The sequence below is a fragment of the Haemorhous mexicanus genome, chromosome Z (genome assembly GCF_027477595.1).
Source record: "Haemorhous mexicanus isolate bHaeMex1 chromosome Z, bHaeMex1.pri, whole genome shotgun sequence".
Taxonomy (NCBI): Eukaryota; Metazoa; Chordata; class Aves; order Passeriformes; family Fringillidae; genus Haemorhous; species Haemorhous mexicanus.
In genome coordinates, this window is record NC_082381.1 from 21938283 (window position 1) to 21947185 (window position 8903).

Here is an 8903-nt window from a genome sequence, read left to right on the forward strand (position 1 = left end):
GCATTTCAGTGAGGACTGAGGTCTGTCTGTCAGCACAGAGAAAGAACAAGGCTGGGCTTCTTTGTGGCTATTGGGGATGTGTGTGTTTCAAGCTCTCGTGGGTGCCCTTTGCGCTGTGAGTGCTGAGACTTTATCGAGATCCTTCAGTGTTTTGAAACACACTTTTGAACACTTGGAATAGTCCATGTTCTTTTAAGGGCAGGCTTCAAATTGCCAAGTGAGAGTCTGCCTTTCAGGCCATCTTTGACAGTCCCTGGTAGAAGGGCAATTGCTGTCCAAGGGAAAGGTGCACAAGGGCCAATACTGACTGAGCGTTCCCTTGGCTTCCCAGATGCCATCTGACCAACATCTCCAGGAGGGCTGCCCTGCATGGCAGGAGGAGACAGAGGAGAGCCCGTGACCTTCGGGCAGGTAGAATTCCTCTGCTTGTAAATATGTTTCTAGATTCCCATGGTTTTATTTATCAAAGGGTATAGTTCTATTTATAGATTAGAGTGTTCTTTTTATATAAGCATATATTGATAGATCTGTAGAGTTAAATGGGGATATGTATTCAGTTAGAGAAGTGATAGATTTTATTATAAATTTACACTTAGAGATTTTCAGAGTTAAATTTTTTTTTGTGTAGAGTCCAAAAAAAATATAGATGAATTTTCACTTATAAATGCATATAGTTATATAGTAAGAGGAATATGAATGTTTAGATGGATAGATTGCTGTTTGCATAGGCCTAGGCTGCATTTTTACCTCTTTGCCCCCTCGGCTGCCTTTCTCACCTCTTGCTTTTCCCCCTGTGCCCCCTGTGTCCCCTCTCCCTGTGCTGGGTCCGAGCTGGCGGCCGGGCCGGCCAGAGCAGCACTTCCAGCCCCGGCTGTCCCTGGAGCAGTGGGAGCTGCCACTGGCCCCAGGCACTGTCCCCTGAGGAGCTGCTGAAGGACGGTGAGACTGAGGGAGCTGAGGGGGCTGAGGGGGCGGTGGCGCTGAAGGGACGGGGAGGCTGAGCTGCTGCTGGGGCTGAGGGCTGTGGGGCAGCTGAGGCCGATGGTGGCACTGAGGTGACAGGGAAGTGGCACAGGCTGAGGGGCTGGCAGGTCTAAGAGGGATGGGATGGGATGGGTCAGAAAGGGACTGAGGGGATGAGAGGACTGTGAGGGCCTGAAGAAACTGAAGGGGGCTGGGGGTTCAGTGAGAGCATGGCAGGGCTGAAGGGATGGATGAAGCCGGCAGGGAGCACAGAGGGCTCCAGGACTGCAGCTCTGCCAGGCCTTGGAACCAATTGCAGAGCCTCCACTTTTGCTCCAGCTGCAAGGAAGACCTCGAGGACAGCCAGAGACTGACAGAAGCCAGCAGAGAGAAGCTGAAGGCCAGCAGCAGGAGCAGGGAATGGGGACCTGCTGCTGCCAGCCTGGAGAGAGCTCGGGTGAGGCCACAGGCCCGGGCAGGCAGGGTGGGGCTGAGGGCGGTGTGGGCTGTGGCCGTGGGCACTGCCCGGTGGGGCAGGAGCGGGCCCTGCCCGTGCTGGGGCCGCTCAGCGCAGCTGCCCCGGCCGGCACAGGGGCTGTCCTTGGCCAAGGCAGCTGTGCCGGCAGGGCCCGGCAGCTGTGCCGCCTGTGCCGGCCTGCCGGGTCTGCGGGACGGTCCCGCCGCGGCTGCGCTCACCACAGCCTGGCCCGCTCGCCTGCTTTTTTTTTCCAACCCTCCTGGGGAGGCTCTGAGATTTCCTCTTCCCTGAGGGAAGTGCAGCTGCTGCCAAGGGAAACGTCCCCGTACTCACTCAGTGTTCCCTTTGCTTGCCAGATGTGCCATCTGCTGTCCCTGTCCAGGAGAGCTGCTCTGCACGGCAGGAGGAGACTGAGGGAGAGGCTTTGAAGATGGGGCCGCTGGGATCCCTCTGCTTCGTGTGCTGTGTAAAGATACACGGACTTGCATTGACTAACTAATAATTACATCGATATTTTCATATGTAACTTGCGATTTGTATAGGTCTATTTCTATACATATGTTGTTATATTTATGAATGTATTCTCTATAAATGTACGTATAGATATATATGCATTTGCAATTGCATATTTGTGTAAATATGTATCTAGTTTTCTATGTATGTTGTAATATCTGTGTTTAGTTCTTTTTCCATATGTGTACAGCTTTGTAGGTGTTTATATTTATTGATCTAGTTTTCAGTATATATCTTTTAAAATTAGTGTATTGGTATTTGTGTTGGTCGATATGCCTATTTTTATTTTTTTTTTGTATATTGACCTATTTCTGTGTAATGATATTAACACATGTCTCCTGATCTGTAGCTGTATATTTGTATGGATGCAGTTGGATTGATCTTTAGATTGGTACGGTAATATTTGTGTATGTATGGATAGCTGGGGTTTATGTATCATTTATATATATATATGTATATAGTATATAGTCTGTAATATATTATCTATATTTACATCTGTAGATTGATATAGATGTATTTTTTTATATGTGCATATATGTATGTATTTAGTTCTGTTTAAAGATGTATGGGAGGTATAGTTGCATAACTATTAAATTCTTAGTATAAGGCTATTTAGAGACGGAATGCTTATTTTTGTATTTCTATACGGGGTCTACATTTGTAGTAATATGTAATAAATTAAGTTGTTAAACGCCTAATTGATCTTTGTGTATAGTGAGTTGTGTATAGTAGAGGCTAGCAATAAATCAAGTTTGGTTAAGTGAACTTGGTATTTGTATATTTTTACATAGACAGGTTGTAATAATCTAATAAATTCCTGGTTTTACCCTAAATTGAGATCTGTGTAGTTCTGTATTGTCAGCATGGGTGTAGCAGTTTGTAATCTATGACATTTTTCAACTGAAATTGATTCTGGTGGATTTGTGGATCAGCTTTGTGACTGTGGCAATCTGCAAGAAATGCCATTTGTCAGCTGCGATGGCTGTTGTGTGATTTGTGCTACCCAAAGCCATGAGCAGATGGAAATGCTGGAGGATTTTGGCCATGGAAATCTCTGGCCATGGCCAGCACATGCCCCACCTGCACTCAGGCTGGGCAAGGGAAGGGCAGATTTGGGCTGGCAGCAGAGCCACGCCTTGGCTCAGAACTCGCTGCAGAGGCCTGCTGAGAAAACTCCGGGACTCCACGGAGCGCTCAACTCCTGCTCTGCAGATATGCAGGGAATTCAGTCCATGTTTGGTTCTTTTCATAGAGATACACACAGAGATATGTAGGCAGCACTTAGAAACCTGTAACATACTCAATTGTGGCAGCTGAAATGGACATTTCTCTGTTTAGATAGAGGGTCAGCAGAGCTGTGATTCTGTAGCCACCTTGTAACAGGCAGTGGTCACTGTATCTAAGCAGTTCAGTTCTAGCAATCTGTAATGTATTCCCTTTTAAGCAGACGTTGGCTTTGGGGCATTTCTCATTTCCATGATGAGTGACCACATGTCCTGGTTTGGGACAAATTTGGGAGAAAACCTCCAAAAGAGGGCCCCTCCCCCCAACCAGTTTGGGAAGGATTCCTCGGAGAGAAGTGGAAAGAACCTGTTTACTTAACAGACCAAGCACGCCCCAGCACACAAAATGAACAATACTGGATGACACCACTCTTTCACCGCTCTGAAAAATGATGACAAATTCAGAAAGTCTCTCTTGTGGCTGCTTGCTCTGTTATCAGTCCCTCTGTTGCAGAAATGATTGAAAATTATATTCTAGTTAATAGATGCCTAGATTAGTGAAACAATATAAAGTTAGCATAAGTAGCAGTAGTTATGCTAAGGCCTCATAGGCCCGGTAAACTTCAAGTGAACTTTAGTGCTTTAGTGCCAGGTAGATCGGAGGATGTATTATCTAGAGAATGTACTAAACCTTATCTATGGAATGCACCTTTTGGCTGAGGAACGGATGTCATGGTGTACCTAATAAATCTCTGTATGCTATCTCTAAAAGTGTGCAGGGAGATGTTGGGTGTATCATGACGTTGATTAAAAATGCTTAGCAATGCACATGGAGTAAATGAAGCAATCATGTTAAGAAAGATATATAAACCCTGTAAATTCTGTGGCAAATTGGGGCTCTGACTTTGGACAATAGTCCTCAGGTCCCCAGGGCCCTCAATAAAGCACCGCATAAAACAACTTTGTTGTTTTGTGTCTTTCTACTCGGATCGGGCAACAGTTTTCTGGCGACCGCGGCAGGACTCCGAAGGTGGCTGGGGCGGTTCACGTCCTGATCCACTCCACGCCGGCACCGAGGGATTCTCGGGGAGTCATCGGTTCGTGCCCGACCCCTGCGCCTGTCGGACGACTGTGAGGAGGTAAGCCCGAAGGTGCTTTATTTCTGATATTGGTATTGGGGTGCCTGTCCGTAAGACGAGGTTGTAATCCTCGCAGGATTGGGCTAAGACGTCTGGTTGGGAAGCCTAGGCGCCGGCTGTCAGACGCGGCGAAAGCTGCGCAGGTCCGGCACTTGCCACTCGCGGCGACGAGAAACGGCAAGATTGGTTTTGGTTGGTTTGGTATCTAATAATAATCACGCTGTTGTTTTTGCTGTTTATTTTTGCTGTTTATGTTTGAAATAATTGAGCTATTGATATTTATAGTTTTGTTGGTGGTGCTTGGTGTTGTATTTGCTGTTTGTTTTTGCTGTTTATGGTTGGAATAGTCGAGCTGTTGATATTTATAGTTTTGCTGGTTGTGCTTAGTGCTGGTGTGTATTGGTGGTTGCGGCTGATTGCTGTAAGGTTATTGAAGTAAGATGCCATTTAAAGCGTTTAAAACTATGGCCCAGTCTAACAATAACATACCGGGAAATACTCCGCTAGGTTGCTTATTGAAGCGGTGGAGGAGTGAAGGATTTTATCAGGATTTGGAGAAGGAAAAGATGATTGATTATTGTAATCATTGGTGGCCGGAATATGAAAGGGTAGGACCGGAGTGGCCGGTGAATGGGTCTGTGGATTATGAGGTGATCACTCCTTTAATGCAGTTTTTAAGACGAAATGAGAAATGGGATGAGGTGCCGTACTTGGATTTATTCTATCTCCTAAGGGAGAAAAAGGAGTGGCAGAAGGAATGTGGAATTATGGTTTTGGAGTTAAAGAATGCGGAATGCGGAGGGTGCAAAGAAAAATCTAAATGTACTCAGTGTTTGGCTTTAACCTCCCGACTAGAGGAGGATTTATCCCCGTTCGTGGCTCCAAGTGTTCCCCCAGCCCCTGCTCCGGTTTCCCTTTCTTCATACCCGCCGCTACCTAGAGATAGTAGTAGCGATGATAGTGAGGAGGAAAAACCGGGGGAAAGTAAGAAGGAACGCAGAACTATAAAAATACAGCCTCATACTCCCTCTCCCGGCCCTTCTGGAAATGTGCAAAGAACTCCTCTTGCGAATAGGACAAGGCAAGGGCGAAGAAATCTCGGGGAACCTAAGTTAATAGCTCCCTTGAGGGAAGCAGTGGGACCCCAAGGGGATAGGGTACTGATAAAGGTGCCCTTTTCCCCCGGAGATCTGGTTATTTGGAAGCAGTCTGCAGGAAGCTATCGGGAGGATCCAGAAAGGATGGCGCGGGTGGTAAAAATGATAATTAGAACGCAGAACCCGGACTGGAATGATTTGCAGGTGTTGTTGGACACATTGATGGATTCCACAGAAAAGGAGATGGTTTTAAAAGCAGCAAAGGAGAGAGCTAGAGAGGCTATAAGGTTACAGTTAGCAGAAGGAACTGTTAATGATTTGGTCCCGAGTGAAGATCCGGGATGGGATCCGAATACAAGCGGGGGTATGAGTGCAATTAAAGAATACCAGGAATTGTTGCTGGAAGGGATCAGAACCGGTATGCCCAAGACATTGAATTGGTCTAAACTGTATTCAGTAAGACAGGACAAAAACGAGTCCCCATCAGCATTCCTAGAGAGACTGAAGGAAACTGCCAGAAAATATACTAATTTGGAAGTAGAGGATGAGCCAGGGAAGCTACAGCTTGCATTAATCTTTATGGGACAATCTCAAGATGATATCCGAAAGAAGTTACAGAAATTAGAGGGAGAGGATACCCGCAACTTGGATAAAATGCTGGAGGTAGCCTGGAAAGTATATAACAATAGGGAAAGAGAGACTGCCAAGAGGCAGCAAGCAGGGATTCTAGCAGTAATTCAGCAAACTGGAAACAGAGGGAGGGGTAGAGGTGGATCTATGCGGGGCCGAGGAATGGGTCGTGGTAGGGGAGGATTTCAAAACACAGGGGGACGGGGACAAATTCTGGGACCCAAGCAGTGTGCCTTTTGTCGCCAGATAGGCCATTGGAAGAACGAATGTCCGGTAAGGAACGGGATGAACGGGGTGGGAATGAATAGCAGTATGCCAGCAAGCTACCCGATGACTCCAGGAGATGTCGCTCAAGCTATGGTCCTGGGAAACTATCAGAATCAGAGCTGACTAGAACAGGATTTGAAGGTTAGGTTAGAAATCGAAGGGAAAGAGCAGGAATTTACTATAGATACTGGGGCCACTTATTCGGTTTTAAATAAACGATTGGGACCAATCAGTGACACTACAGTGCAAGTAGTAGGAGCAATGGGCCAGTTGGAAGAAAGGCCTTTCCTACAGCCATTAAATTTAAGATTTGGAGGAAAAGAGTTAGATCATCAATTTTTATATATGCCCAATTGCCCCAAGTCACTATTCGGAAGGGATTTGCTATCTCTTTTGAATATGAAAATTCTGTTTGAGGATGGAAGAGTTAAAGTAGAAGTCCCTGAGGAAGAAATAGCCAAATTATTTGTGATTAAGGAAGTAGAACCCACCCCTATCCCTGAGGAGGTGGAACAGGCTGTGGTACCATGGGTATGGGAGACAGGAGTCCCGGGGAAGTCCAAAGCTGCTCAACCAGTAATAGTGGAATTAAAAGAAGGGGCACAACCTGTAAATATAAAACAGTATCCTATTAAACTTGAAGCCAAAAAGGGGGTCGCTCCTCTCATAGCCCAATTTTTAACACAAGGAATACTGGAAGAATGTGAATCAGAATACAATACCCCTATTTTCCCCGTAAAGAAGCCTAACGGTAAGTATAGATTGGTACAGGATTTACGGGCAATTAATAACATTGTTAAGGATATTCACCCGGTGGTTGCAAATCCATATACTCTGTTAACATCTGTGTCTGAAAAATTTAAATGGTTCACTGTGATTGATTTGAAGGATGCATTCTTCTGCATTCCCTTGGCATTGCAAAGTAGGAAATATTTTGCCTTCGAATGGGAAAGCCCAGACACCGGTCGTAAGAAGCAACTCACCTGGACGAGAATTCCCCAAGGATTTAAAAACAGTCCCTCGATATTTGGGAATCAGTTGGCAAAAGAATTGGAAGGATGGCAGATGACTGAGGTAAGAGACTCACCGTCCTCATAGGTGATTTTGCAGTATGTCGATGATATTTTTCTAGCCACTGAAGAGAAAGAATTGTGTTTGAAACTTACAATAGCATTGTTGAACATGCTGGGCCAGGCTGGATATCGAGTATCAAAGGAAAAAGCACAGCTAGTAAAGGAAAGTGTGATTTACCTGGGTTGTGAAATCATTCAGGGTCAGAGACGGTTGGGAATCAACCGAGTGGAGGCCATTTGCGCCATCCCGCTCCCGAGGAGTCATCAAGAATTAAGATCTTTCCTGGGGATGGTAGGATGGTGTCGATTGTGGATTCCGAATTTCGGGTTACTAGCAAAACCATTGTATGAGGCCCTGAAGGAACCACAGCTGAACTGGGACAGGTTAAGGAAGAATGCCTTTCAGAATTTAAAGTAAGCCTTGAAGGAGGCCCCGGCTTTAGGGCTCCCGGATCTAAGCAAGGACTTTCAGTTGTACGTGAATGAGAGACAAAAATTGGCTCTGGGAGTGTTAACTCAACGGATCGGGTCATGGAAACGCCCGGTGGGATAAGAGAAATGAGTTGTTGAAATCCCTGAAATGTTCCGTTCTCATCCTTACGCAAGATAGTGAGGAATAGACTCTTTTCATCCCTTAAGTAACTTTTTGCTTTATTATTGCACTGCAGTGAGATAGGATGAATGTAGGTTACAAGTAGTAACAGAATATTAAATAAGACAACAATAAGCACAGGAGCAAAAGATAAAAAATGTCTCAAGAATTAACCTAGTAGTTTGAGAATTCATGAATATATACAATGCTTGCAAGGATGCTTAGATCTATTTCTCCTTTCTGATACAGAATGTGTTTTCAATTATTTTGCATACAGGACTCCCTGGGGATGTAAGAACTTGAAGAATTTCAAGTCTGCAGCTTCAGGAATGAGGTAATAAGCTTTTGACTCAATTTGTCAACCTGAAAAAACTATTAAGTACCCCACAGCAATTACAAGTCCTAGCTACTAGCAGTGCAATAAAAACACAATTGCCCTTTTCCCCCTTAGCATTTTCTCCCTGGCCCTGTAAATTTTTTTTTTTTGCACCTTGTTTCTTAGTTTGCTTTCCAAACCAATCCATGTCCTCAACAGATCTTGAGAACAGTCTCATGAGTAGATTTGAATAATCAGTTTTGAATATAGGAAATCAAATGAGGAATCACACTTCATAAGCTTGGGCTTCTGGACTGAAAACTTTAGATAATTCAAGTAGACATTGCTGAATGCTCAACCTGGTCTGGCAGGCTCCTATCTCTGAAAGGTGGCAACTGAAACCTCTGTGTTTGCCTAGAAAGGCAAGTTAGGGGATAGCTAGTGAGAGGAATAGCAGATTTGTCTTTACAAACAAGCTGCGGGTCTGCTGGTAGATAAAACTAGCACTGGGAGATAAAAGAAACAATGGGAGGGATTCCACTGAATGATGAATGGAAAAAGAGACTTGTTTTTACAAATCAACTTTAGGTTTGCTGATAAATGAAATTAGAC

At 45.1% G+C, this 8903-nt stretch overlaps 1 long non-coding RNA gene across 1 annotated transcript; it reads left to right on the plus strand.

The window, feature by feature from the left end:
* Positions 1 to 383: 383 nt before the first annotated feature.
* Positions 384 to 2719, plus strand: LOC132341860 (uncharacterized). Its single transcript, XR_009490337.1, has 3 exons — positions 384 to 939; positions 1303 to 1420; positions 1798 to 2719. It is a non-coding gene; the product is annotated as an uncharacterized LOC132341860 (long non-coding RNA).
* The last annotated feature ends 6184 nt before the right edge of the window (positions 2720 to 8903 follow it).